At 40.9% G+C, this 13,805-nt stretch overlaps 1 long non-coding RNA gene across 1 annotated transcript; it reads right to left on the minus strand.

Moving 5' to 3' along the window:
• Window positions 1–3,281: 3,281 nt before the first annotated feature.
• Window positions 3,282–4,687, minus strand: LOC129657169 (uncharacterized). The gene is made up of 3 exons (XR_008716573.1): window positions 4,634–4,687; window positions 3,601–3,721; window positions 3,282–3,506 (listed from the first exon to the last, which is right to left on the minus strand). It is a non-coding gene; the product is annotated as an uncharacterized LOC129657169 (long non-coding RNA).
• Window positions 4,688–13,805: the final 9,118 nt, after the last annotated feature.

Below are 13,805 nucleotides of genomic sequence, written 5' to 3' on the forward strand. Positions count from 1 at the left end.
CCCAATGCCTTTGGTGGGAAAGCTGGACCTGAAGAGTTTGCCAGTCACATCTTTCCTCAGAATGTGCTAGCAGAGCGTATGGCTGATTATGGTGGAGCTATGTTCTTGCCTGGAGAATCCCAGGGACAGGGGAGCCCGGTGGGCTGCCATCTATGGAGTCGCACAGAGTCGGACACGACTGAAGCGGCTTAGCAGCAGCAGAGCTTACCTGGAGTGTGAGATGGGATTTCCTCTCTGCTCAGTCGTCATCACTGCCCTGTCAGGAGCAGGATCTGCTCTCAGATCACTGAATCAGAAGTTTTGAGGGTTGGGCTCAAGGTGGCTCTGTTCCCTTTAAGAGTGTGATTTTCCTTCTCCCTGCTCTGGGACCTTTGCCCTTACAGAGGGGAGTGCTGAAGCAAGTGGGGTTATAGTGCTCTGTCTGTGTAGGCAACTGTGGCTGCAGTCAGACACAGTTCGTGGTCACATCTTGCCGTTGTCATGGCCACCCCAGATCTAGTGCTAGGCTGCAATGTAGAAAGAGCGGGGGCTCCGTGTTCCCTCATCTTGGGTTAGGACACACGGCAAGGCTGTGGTGGGAATTCCAGCAGCTGTCCTGCTGTCAGAACTCTGGGTTGCTTCTGGGGTGCAACCTGAGTAAGTACCAACAGTGGCCACCACCACTCCACCTGAGCTACACCCCAGGGCCTCAGGTTGCCACTGCATTGCTAGATCAGGTCTTTTTTCCAGGTCTTGGATGCCTAGATCTTGTGCCAAGCTGTGGCACAGAGTGAGCAGTGCCAGGGTTCACTCAGTTCCAACTGGGGAATGCAGCAAGGAGGTAGCAGCTAGGACAGACCTCTGTCCACCTTCCTGGGGCACACCACACCTGTGCAGTCCTCACAAGTGGGGGTCTAGTCTTCTCCTGACTTTCTATCTGTCCCGGCAGTTCTCCAGGCATCCAAAGGGGTTTGTCTCCTATTCTTAGGACTCAAAGACTGTGACACCCAGTCTGTGACTGGATCCACTCACTCCCCAGGGCAGGTGTCCATCCGGGCAATCTCCCTTTCCCTCTTGTTCCCTCCCAGGGGTGCAGGTCTCAACCTGATGCTTTTCTTCCTGTCCTACTTTATTACGTGTTTATCTTTCTTACAGTCTTGGTTGTACAGGAGTCCTTCTGCCAGTTTTCTCTGAGAAGTGTTTCACATGCAGGTGTATTTTTGATGTGTTCATGGAGGGAGGCGAGCTTCATATCCTCTTACTCTGCCATCTTTATCTCTCCCTCTCCAGCACATCATTGGTCTTAAGCCAGACTTTTACAAGACAGAATACTCACTATTGGTCTCCTGATGAATTAATCTGTGTCCTTTCATCAATAGGAAACCTATACTTGAGTAAAGAAACAGGAAGGAGAAATATGAGATTGCAAAAAGTAAAGGACACTTGACTGCAGTATAACTGGTCTGTGGAAAATAGGAAGTCTAGGAACTAATCACTTACCTTCCTTCTGCCATGGGAACTTCGGGGGAAAGATGGCTGCATATTCTTCCATTCACTGTGCTATCTCCATCATCCTTGCCCTCTCCACGAAAAGAATTGTGAATAGTTCAAATGCTTCACTTAATTCCTGGAGGATCACTAACCATTTCTGATCACACCCCTTAGTCATCAATAAGCAGGGATTTCCTAAATCTAGATAATCATTTATCAAATATGACCTTGAGCAGGTTCAAAGCAATATGCCAGCACTAATGAAGTAGGGGAAAGTGTGAGACAAGGGAAAGAGAACCAGATAAAGAAAGAAATTAAGAATGGCACCAGGGATGGGGTGAGTTCTCTAAGGGTTCAGATTCTCCCAAGTTAGTAGGGTTCTCTCGATGCTTTGAAATGGCAACAACACGGTGCCTGCGCTTGCATTCCGCTTTCCCTCCCTCACAATTCTTGGTGTATCCCTGAGAATATCTGGGAAGCTGCACAAAAAGAAAGTTAAAGCAAACTTCTTATGTCATATGTCCATAAAAGGAAAAGATTTCTGTATTTCCAAGAAGAAAAGTTCATTTTTAATTCAAGTTTATGCCCCCCTTAGGGGAAGAGCTAGCCAGTAAATTAGATAAATTTCAAAATTTGCTAGCAGAAATAAAAATCCAGAAACTTGGAGGACAATGAACACAATAGCAAATGGTAAGTTTTCTGTCATAAACAACAACATTGGGCTTCAGAAGAGGAGAGGGAGGTGTACAGATTAATTAGGACGTGTTCGCCTAGATTACCAATGGCCTCCCAAATGCTCTGCTTAGTTTGCTATGGGCCATTGTCTTTCTCCATAAAGTTAAATTAGCATCTGCAGCAACTCTCCTAGAATTAAAGACTATAGCTCTGTGTCTCATTTTGAACACTCACTGGTCTTGAACTAAATTTAAATCATGAATGGAATATTATTTAAAGGTTGATAATCTTCACGTAATATTACTTCAGCCATGAAACTAAAACCCCTTGAATAAAATTCTGTTGGCTAGCCAAGAGGACCCTGGTTAGGTTCCAGTTTAATAAAATTATCTACCATTTGCAACTGTAAATGCTTTAAGGCCTTTTTAAAGGTGTATTATGACCCATACAAGACTGAGCATAAAGTGATTGACAATAAAACCTTGAGCTGATCTGTAGAGGAAGAGGGGGTGATAGAGGCCCATGGGAAGTGTCATGTACTTCCTCCAATTGGGAAGAGTCTCTTTTCTCTTTTCCTCCCTAACATCAACAAGGAGCAACTCTTCTGTTCCAAAAGGATTTTTAAATTTCCATGCCAAAGAAAACATATTCCACAGGGGAAAATTCAATAGCCAGTGAGATTGCAGAGCCAGAGCACACTTACTGGGAGGAAAGTGGCATCCACGGTTACCAAATTAACTGTGTTACACCCATGACATCTACCAGTACTTCCAGGTACAGTCTGTCATGCTGTGGAAGGGTATAGTCAGGAGAAATAATCTTGTTATTAGACAATCACAAATCTGTAAAGCCCTAGAGGTCATGCAGATCATCTTTTCTATTTCAGTCTACAGGCATTGTGCCCATTGGAGAGTCCACAGGTTCTTGTAGTGTTTGGTCCCCAAAGAAGGCTGGACATCCTGCAGACACTTGCGCTAAGATTGGGCATCTGGAATGTGATGCTTCTGGTGTGTTATTATGTTCTTGTGGGGTGGGAGAGAATAAAAGGAGATCTGGAAGAAAATCCGATCCTGTCAACCTAGGGAAAACCGAACTACCTAGAGGAGTCAAAGAGACCTCATGAGAAAAAGGTTCTGCTTCATTTTTATTTTTCTCTCACATTTAAAGATTTAGCCAACTCATTAATACCTGGGAAGCAAGAAGCAAGTGTCTCAGCTCAGTGCAGACCTGGAACTAAGAACAACAGGCCAACAGTCGATGTCCACCTGACAAGGGGAGCCAACCTTCCATACGATCCTGATATGTGAGCTATCGTGGATATCCTGATGTCCACACAGAGATCCCATAAAATTCCAGAAGCCCTATTGGAAATTAACTGGATCAGCTTTGAATCTATTATCTGATGGGCCCTGATATCCTGAAAGTATATTGTATCATGTACTGAAGCACTATTACCTTCCTCATTGAATGCTCAGAAATAGGTGAAAAGCAGCTACTATGATCTCAGAAACTGAAGAAAGCTTCAGGGCTGTTCTCATAGTTCTGACTTGAGAGAAACAGACCCAGCCCATTCATTCTGTTAGACACAAGACAGGAAATGATCTTTTTGTAAGTACACCGAGAATTGTTAGGGAAAGATGAGATCAAGAAGGAAGGTCACAGTCACTCTATAAACAGTTGTAGCATCAACAAATCAGCAAATAATTTGAGAAAACCAACGTGATTTATGATTAATAATCCTAAAAATCTGTAATAGGTATAGATAGACATAGATATAGATATATACACATACACACAAGGCCTAATGCAGGTAGAATTGAGACAAACATAAGACTATTATCAACAGTTAGTTAAAAAATAATGTGACAAGTCCACCAGTACTACTGCTGCCACTTCAGTGTCATGTGCAGGGTAAAAGAAAGAAATACTCATGTGTCAATTACTGTGTTCCTATCAGTGCTATCATCTTTGATCTTCATTCCAAAAATAGCAAGGAGTGATCATCATAATCACAAAACAATACCATAGGACATTATGAAATTTAAAATAGTTTCCTACGTGTTGTTTCATCTCATGATTGCCCTGTGAGAAAAGCAGGCTATTAGGGCAGACATGGTAGTATTAAGAAGAGGAAGCATGGAAAAGAAAGGAAGGGCAGAAAGGGAGAAAGGGAAGGAAGAGAGAAAGGAGGAAGGGGGGGAAGTTGCCTCCCAGGTCTTCCTGCAATTGGATATCAGTCTCTATTCTAATAATATCTCCTAACAAGTGTTCCAGAGATTAAGAACCGCATAGTTCTTTGAAATTCATGATACCAATTGCTCTACAAATTCTAAGTAGTAATATCATCATCATCAATCTTAGCTATAAAATTTCTCATAAACCCATATATTAAGTTGGGAAACTTTAGAAAAAAACAACAGTAAGAGCAGAGTTAAGCACAAAGTCAAGGAAGTTGGTTAAGGAAGGAAAAAAAGCAACAAGCACTAACTTTCCCCATAAGCCTCATAATCTTTCTCCGGGAGGCACTCGGCAGCCAAGCAGTAAGCTTCCATGAAGCAGAGGGTGTGTAAAGAGACCCAGAGACCAGCCCTTCGAAGGGAAATCCCTCCCATTTTGTCCTCAGTTCAACTCCCAAGATTCCCAGGCTCACTGTGTGAGTCACACTGCAATTGCCTAGGACAGGCATCTGCATGGATGCCCTCTGCTTCAGCAGGGAATTGCAAGCTCCCGCCTGCCTGTAATAAGAGGGAAAATCAGGGCAATAATGTGACCGGATGCTGGAAAGCTGGCAGCCAGAGAAAACAGTAGTGTATTTGGCAAATTTTCTTTTGCAGGGCTTTTTACTGTAAAGAACATTGGCCTCCATGGACTAAGAGAAATTTTGCGTCCCTTTCGCTCGAATTTGATCTCTTTGTTTCCATTTTAATAGGTCGTGGGAAGTTTCCTGTGAATACGTAAACAAGCTTTGTGTTTATTTTAATCACTTTTTCCTCCTGTTTCCAGGCTCTGGGACAATCCCCGGCCCTCACTTGAATTGTGGTGGTTACAGTAGAACACAACCCAGTTGTAACTCAAGTCTTTCCTTTTGTAAGAGGAAGTGGTGAGATAAATAAAGGGATGGTATTTCCTTAAAGCAGCTGCATCTCCTATTAACTGGCTAAAGAACTAACTCCTCAACAAAAATTAGTCAACTGAAACTAGTTTAGGAAAGAAAAGAAATCTTTGAGCTGGCGAATTTGTAGCTTTGAAAACTGAACACCTACCTAAGAAAGAATCTCTCGCTTTCCTGTCATTCATGAATAGTGCCTCTCTCCTTTCTTTCTCAGCTAATCACCTTGAAAATGTTGCCATTTTATGATACCTAGTCCCTCTCGTCTGAATTATCAACCCACTGTAATCTGGCATCTGCCCTTACTACCTTACTGAAACTTACAAAGAAGATGATCAAAATGACCTGCTTATTGACAAACACAGTGGATATTTTAAAGTCCTTATCTTATTAGATTTCTCTGCGGTATTTCTATATGCTGACCAACCTCTTCTTTGAAAAATCTCTCTTCTTTTCTTTGCCATGATAACATGCTCTCCTGATTCTCTGACATCTCAGAACAATTCTTTTTTTTTTTTTAATTCTTTTTTTTAAGGCAGCAATTATAAAATTTTTAATATTCAAGTATAGAATAAAGAGCTAAGTAAACACTTTTTAACTTTTAAATCAGATCAATTCTTAGAGTTCTTTCCTGAATCCTCTTCCCCCATCTTCTTAAAAATAGGTTCTTTTGTGTTCTCCACCTCTTCATCTTGTTTATTCTTGTGCTTTCAACATCACCTGTACATAATTTTCACATCTGTATCTCTAGCCTAGATTTCTTCCCTAAGTCCTTACATCTTCACCTCCCCATCTTGACTGTAGCCATGGTTATTATGAACAGTTCTAACTCAGCTCCTGCTGCCAGACTCCCACCACAAGTGCCTGCTTCTGCACGTCTTTCTGTATTCTGCCCCCAGGACCTTCTCTAATACCACAGGAGTTGGGCAGCCCACAGCGAGGGTGTCAGTAGATAAAAGCTCCAGACTTCCACCCTTCAGATGACTAATTCTTGGAAGCATTTTGTTCCCTTGTTGCCCAGAGTACTGATCTGAATAAAGTACCCTGATATTGTCTCTTCCTCCTTCACCATCCCATTCTTCTTACCTGGATGCTCATGCTTTGTAGGATCACTACCCAAATAAACTACCCACACCCAGGTTCTTATCTCAGGCATTGCTTTTAGTGAAACCCAAAGGTATTTGGTACCAAGAATTGTCCTGGAAAGCAGATTCTCAATATGAGACTCTATGGCCATACTGTCTCCATTTAGATGATACCAGTAATATAATCACTGGTGGGAGCAGGAGAGTGATAAAACCCAGCATGATGTAGCATTCAATTACTCACATTCTATGTGAGACTCACATTCATCCATAGTGAATGTGATGAAATATAGGGGAAAGGAAAAGCATTGCATGAATGATATGGGCTGATGGTAATTACCAGTATTGTGGAATTGAAAGTTTTTTGTTAGATGTCATAAAAGGCTTGAAAGAATAGAATAGAATATAGAGTAGAAATAAAATAGAATCATATCAGCCATCAACTCAGTGTCCACTGGAAGATCAGAAAGCTTCCATCAGTTCAGTTCAGCCGCTCAGTTGTGTCCAACTCTTTGCAACCCCATGAATTGCAGCATGTCAGGCCTCCCTGTCCATCACCAATTACCAGAGTCTTCCCAAACTCATGTCCATCGAGTCAGTGATGCCATCCAGCCATCTCATCCTCTGTCATCCCCTTCTCCTCCTGCTGCCAATCTCTCCCAGCATCAGGAGCTTTTCCAATGAGTCAACTCATCACATGAGGTGGCCAAAGTATTGGAGTTTCAGCTTCAGCATCAGTCCTTCCAATGAACACCCAGGACTGATCTCCTTTAGGATGGACTGGTTGGATCTCCTTGCAGTCCAAGGGACTCTCAAGAGTCTTCTCTAATACTACAGTTCAAAAGCATCAATTCTTCGGCACTCAGCTTTCTTCACAGTCCAACTCTCACATCCATACATGAGCACTGGAAAAACCATAGCCTTGACTAGATGGATCTTTGTTGGCAAAGTAATGTCTCTGCTTTTTAATATGCTGAAGGTCCAAAAAGAACTTCACTCTTACAATTAGATGGTAGTCTATGTTGAAAGTCAGGCCAAAGAGCTAAACCTTATGAAAAGACTGGATGTACAATGTTGAGATATCTCCCAAGCTGAAGACACAGCCATAATAGAAAAATAGTGGAATCCTGAGACCTGATATGAAGATATTTGGGTGGATTAATTTAAGAAGATTGAAGCACCAAGTTCTTCTGGAGCCTTCAGACTACCTGAAGCAGCTCGCTCCCTTCTGCTAGAGAAAAAGAGTGTCCCTTACCTGAATATCTTGTAAAGATCTCACATGAGGCAGATTCCTAGAAAGATGATGTTGCCTCCTTAAGACCCACAACAGTCTCCCCTTACAATGTACAAACTAATAACTAAGGTCATGACCCAGTATTCACTGAGTAAGGAAATATAGTCCCTGCTCCAGAAGAAAATAGCTTTTTTTAACAAAATGTAGTACTAGCTTATTAAGGCTTCCTTGGTGGCTCAGTGGTAAAGAATCTGCCTGCCAATCCAAGAGATGCAGATTCAATTCCTGGTTCAGGAAGATCCCCTGGAGAAGGAAATGGCAACCCACTCCAGTATTCTTGCCTGGGAAATCCCATGGACAGAGGAGCCTGACAGGCTATAATCCAGTTCAGCTCAGTCACTCAGTCATGTCCAACTCTTTGCAACTCCATGGGCTTCACTACACCAGATCTCCCTGTCCATCACCAACTCCTGGAGCATGCTCAAACTCATGCCCATCTAGTCGGTGATGTCATCCAACCATCTTATCCTCTGTCATCCCCTTCTCCTCCTGCTTTCAAACTTTCCCAGCATCAGGGTATTTTCAAATGAGTCAGTTCTTTGCATCAGGTGGTCAAAGTAATGGAGTTTAAGCTTCAGCATCAGTCCTTCCAATGAATATACAGGACTGATCTCCTTTAGGATGAACTGGTTGGATCTCCTTGCAGTCCAGGGGACTCTCAAGAGTCTTCTCCAACACCACAGTCAAAAGTATCAATTCTTTGGCTCTCAGCTTTCTTCATAGTCCAACTCTCACATCCATACATGACTACTGGAAAACCATAGCTTTGACTAGACAGACCTTTGTTGACAAACTAATGTCTCTGCTTCTTAATATGCTGTCTAGGTTGGTCATATCTTTTCTTTCAAGGAGCAGTGTCTTAATTTCATGGCTGCAGTCACCATCTGCAGTGATTTTGGAGCCCAGGAAAATAAAGTCTGTCACTATTTCCATTGTTTCCCCATCTATCTGCCATGAAGTAATGGGACCGGATGCCATTGTCTTTGCTTTCTGAATGTTGACCTTTAAGCCAGCTTTTTCACTTTCCTCTTCCATTTTCATCAAGAGCCCCTTCGGTTCCTCTTTGCTTTCTCCCATAAGGGGGTGTCATCTGCATATCTGAGGTCATTGATATTTCTCCTGGCAATTCCAACTTGTGCTTCATCCAAACTGACATTTTGCACAATGTACTCTGCATAGAAGTTAAATAAGCAGGGTGAAAATATACAGCCTTGATGTACTCCTTTCCCAATTTGGAACCAGTCCATTGTTCCATGTCTGGTTCCATTGCTTCTTGACCTGCGTATAGATTTCTCAGAAGGCAGATAAGGTGATCTGGTATTTCCATCACTTTAAGAATTTTCCACAGTTTGTTGTGATCCACATAGTAAAAGGCTTTGGCATCGTCAATAAAGCAGAAATAGATGTTTTTCTGGAATTCTTTTGCTTTTTCTGTGATCCAACAGATGTTGGCAATTTGATCTCTGGTTCCTCTGCCTTTTCTAAATACACCTTGTACATCTGGAATTTCTTGGTTCATGTACTGTTGAAGCCTCACTTGGGGAATTTTGAGCATTACTTTGCTAATGTGTGAGATGAGTGCAATTGTGCAGTAGTTTGAACATTCTTTGGCATTGCCTTTCTTTGGGATTGGAATGAAAACTGACCTTTTCTAGTCCTGTGGCCAATGCTGAGTTTTCCAAATTTGCTGGCATATTGAGTGTAGCACTTTAACAGCAGCATCTTTTAGGACTTGAAATAGCTCAGCTGGAATTCCATCACCTCCACTAGCTTTGTTCATAGTGATGCTTCCTTAGGCCCACTTGACTTCACATTCCAGGATGTCTGGCTCTAGGTGAGTGATCACACCATTGTGGTTATCTGGGTCATGAAGATCTCTCTTATATAGTTCTTCTGTGTATTCTTGCCACCTCTTCTTAATATCTTCTGCTTCTGTTGGGTCCATACTGTTTCTGTCCTTTACTGTGCCCGTCTTTGCATGAAATGTTGCCTTGGTACCTCTAATTTTCTTGAAGAAATCTCTAGTCTTTCCCATTCTATTGTTTTCCTCTATATCTTTGCACTGATCGCTGAGGAAGGTTTTCTTATCTCTCTCCTTGCTATTCTTTGGAACTCTGCATTCAGATGGGTATATCTTTCCTTTTCTCCTTTGCATCTTTTCTTTTCACAGCTATTTGTAAGGCCTTCTCAGCCAACCATTTTGCCTTTTTGCATTTCTTTTTCTTGGAAATGATCTTGATTACCGCCTCCTGTACAATGTGACAAACCTCCATCCATAGTTCTTCAGGCACTCTATCAGATCTAATCCCTTGAATCTGTTTGTCACTTCCACTGTATAATCATAAGGGATACGAAATAGATCATACCTCAATGATCTAGTGGCTTTCCCTACTTTCTTCAATTTAAGTCTAAATTTGGCCCTGGTGGCTCAGACGGTAAAGCGTCTGCCTATAGTGCGGGAGACCTGGATTTGATCCCTGGGTCAGGAAGATCCTCTGGAGTAGGAAATGGCAACCCACTCCAGTACTCTTGCCTGGAAAATCTCATGGACAGAGGAGTGTAGTAGGCTACAGTCCATGGGGTCACAAAGAGTCGGACACAACTGAGCGACTTCACTTCACTTCATAGTCCATGGAGTTGCAAAGAGTCAGACACAACTTAACGACTAAACAACAACAACAGTACTAGCTTATCTGTTTTGACAGGACTTGGAAGAATATGTGTGGGAAAGGATTGTGAGGGTTAAGATGGGGAGGCAGTGTATTAATCTGAATAAGGGAGATTTGTTGACATTGAAGTACTCTTCCTTGACTCCAGATTTAATATCTTGGCAAGAACACAGGAACCCAGTTCTAACACAGAACTGGGATGCCTTCTTGAAGCTTAGTCACAATTATGGCCTATAAGGGTAGAGATAATGGAACTGCCTTGGCAGAGTACTATAAAAGGATTTAGAAGGCTCAGGAAAGAGTGAAAGATAACACCCTAACCCTGTTCTGGCAGGACAGCCCAGAGGATATACCCTTTACTAAGATAGCAAAGAATAAAATTTTTGTAAGATTCTCTCATATCTTTGAGAATTTCAGTGCTAATTCTTCTCTGTATGCCTGTGTAGATAGTAGGAATTAATGCCACAGTAGTGCATTTCCATTTTGCTGATGGGGATGATAGAATTCCAAAAAATCAGAGACCAAGTTGTTGCAGTTAATAGTCAGAAGCAAGGTAAAAGTGATTACCATCAGTTCAGTTCAGTCACTCAATAGTGTCTGATTCTTTGTGGCCCTGTGGACTGCAGCACGCCAGGCCCCCCTGTCCATCACCAACTCCTGGAGTTTACTCAAACTCATATCCTTTGAGTCGGAGATGCCATCCAACCATCTCATCCTCTGTCATCCCCTTCTCCTCCTGCCTTCAATCTTTCCCAGCATCAGGGTCTTTTCAAATGAGTCTGCTCTTTGCATCAGGTGGCCCAAGTATTGGAGCTTCAGCTCAGCATCAGTCCTTCCAATGAATATTCAGGACTGATTTCCTTTAGGATGGATTACCATAATAGGCATCAAATCCATAACGGCAATCAAGAGTACCTTGACCATGGTGTTTCTGGGAATGACACAGATGGCCGTCTGCCTACAGAAAAAAATCAAGGGCTGGTGAGCAGATAACTGATGTCAGCCTCCACACTGGAAAATCACAATATACTCAGTTGATTTTCACCAAGGGTCCCAAGAAAATTCAATAGGGAAAGAGCAGTCTTTTCAGCAATAGTGCTGGGACAACTGATGATCCACATGTAACAAAATGGATTTGGATCCTTTCCTCACACCATACATAAAAATTAACTCAAAATTGGTTGTAAATCTAAAGAGCCCAACTATAAAATGCTTATTAAAAAAACACGAGTAGATCTTCATGACCTTGGGTAAGGCAACTTCTTAGAGATGACATGCATGTGATAAGAGAATGCAAGTGATAAGAGGAAAAAAATAATAAATTCAACTTTATTTTTAAAACTTTTGTTTTTCAAATGTCACCATCAAGAAAATGATAAGACAATTTTGACTGTTAATTTTATGTTCCAATTTCGCTAGGGTATGGTGCTCTGTTATTTGGTCAAACACCAATCTACATGTTGCTGTGACAGCATTTTTTAGATGTAATTGATATTTAAATCAGTAGACTTTGAACACATTACTCTCCATAATGTATACGAGTCTTATCCAGTCAGTTGAAGACCTTAAGAGAAAAAACTGAGTTCCCTGGAAAAGGAAATATTCTGCCTCCAGACTTGCCTTCATACAGCAACATATGAAAGACTACAATATCAATTCCTACCAGAATCTTCAGCCTGCCAACCTGCCTACAGATTTCAGACTTGCCCCCACAATATGTGAACCAATTCCTTAAAATATCTCTTCTCTGTATCTAGATATATATTTTTTTTTCTCAATATATGTATTCTTTCCCTGGGGAACCATGACTAATACAATAACCTACAGAATAGAAAAAATTTGCATATTATGTATCTGATAAGAGACTACTTTTATCTAGAATGTATTTGAAAACACAGTTCAGTAGTAAAGAAAAAAATAACCAAATTTTGAAATGAATAAAAGTTTTTACATAGACATTTCTTCATGAAATATACATGAATGGCCATTCATGAAATGATGCATATTATCTCTAGTCATTAGGAAAATGCAAACCAAAACCACAATAAAATATCATTTCACATTTACTAGGATCTAAAATCAAGATGTAAGACAATATCAAATATTGGCAAGAATGTGGAGAAATCATAACCCTCATACATTGTTGTGGGAATGTAAAATGATATAACTACTTTGGAAAATAATTTGGGAGTTAACTGTTTAATGTCAAAATAGAGTTACTACATAATTCACTCCTACATATGGATCCATATAAAATGAAAATACATGAATGAAAATATTTCTGAAGTATTATTCATACTAGCTAGGAATGCAAACAATTCAAATGTCCATCAACTAGTAACTGGATAAACAGTATGTAGCATACAATAGAATATTATTTGGCAAAAAAAGAGAAATGAAATTCTGATATATGCTGTTAATACAATTTTGATGACCCTTGAACACATTGTGCTAAATGAAAGAAGCCAGTAACATCAGATCAAATATGTCAAATCTATAGAGACAGAATGTCAATGACTCGTTGCCTAAGACTGTGTATGGCAGTGGAAAGAGGAATGTAAGGAATGGTAAATGAATGTTGACGGGGATCGGGCGTCTCTTGCAATAGTGAAAATGTTCTAAAATTAACTTATAGTGATGTAACACAACTCTTTAACTATACAAAAAAAAAAACAACTCTTGAATTATACACTTAAATGGGTAAATTTTGTGGTACATAAATTACAGCTCAATAAAGCTATTCTTAAAAAAAGAAAATAAGAAAATAAATCCTTTATTGGCTTCCTTCATTTCTTATTTCATTTTCCCATTCTCTTTCCATGATTTCCTCTGCTTGTTTGTTTCCTCCCAAACAAACAACTGGCATTGCACACAAATCCCTTTTTTCACTGCATATTTTATGGGAAAATTAAAATAATAGCAGGCTTTGGATTTTAGAGTCATCATATACCACATCTGAGAATATTACTCTGACCCATATCACAGTACTGAAAAGGACTGAAAATTCTGAGAGGGCTCAGAGCAAGATCCAGTCTATGAAGCAAGCCTCCCCATTATTTAGGTCACAAGACCCATAAGGCCCAGTGGTGATAAAGCTACATACCACAGTAGAGGATGCTTTATGGGGTCTCAGTAGGAGACAGCACAGAATCCTCTGGTTTGCAGCTACATCTTCCACAATAGAGACTGAATATCTCACTATGGCTAATAATGTGTCTACAACCAGATCTTCCCAATTTGAGCTGGATATTGTGAGAGCCACCAAATTTTGTAAGGTGGATGTTGATTGCACAGCTCCAATCAATCATATTGGATATAGTACCTTGGTGGGGTCAGGTCTCAACAGCCCTAGAGGATACAAGTAAATTACATGAATATGAGGCCATGATCACTGTATCAGTTACCCCTGATAACTGAGGGCCAGTTTTCAGGACTGGTGGACTCTTCTTCAACACACAACTATGTATATTGTCTATGGTGAGTCCTCCTTGTCATAAACAAAG

The sequence above is a fragment of the Bubalus kerabau genome, chromosome 7 (assembly GCF_029407905.1).
Source record: "Bubalus kerabau isolate K-KA32 ecotype Philippines breed swamp buffalo chromosome 7, PCC_UOA_SB_1v2, whole genome shotgun sequence".
Taxonomy (NCBI): Eukaryota; Metazoa; Chordata; class Mammalia; order Artiodactyla; family Bovidae; genus Bubalus; species Bubalus kerabau.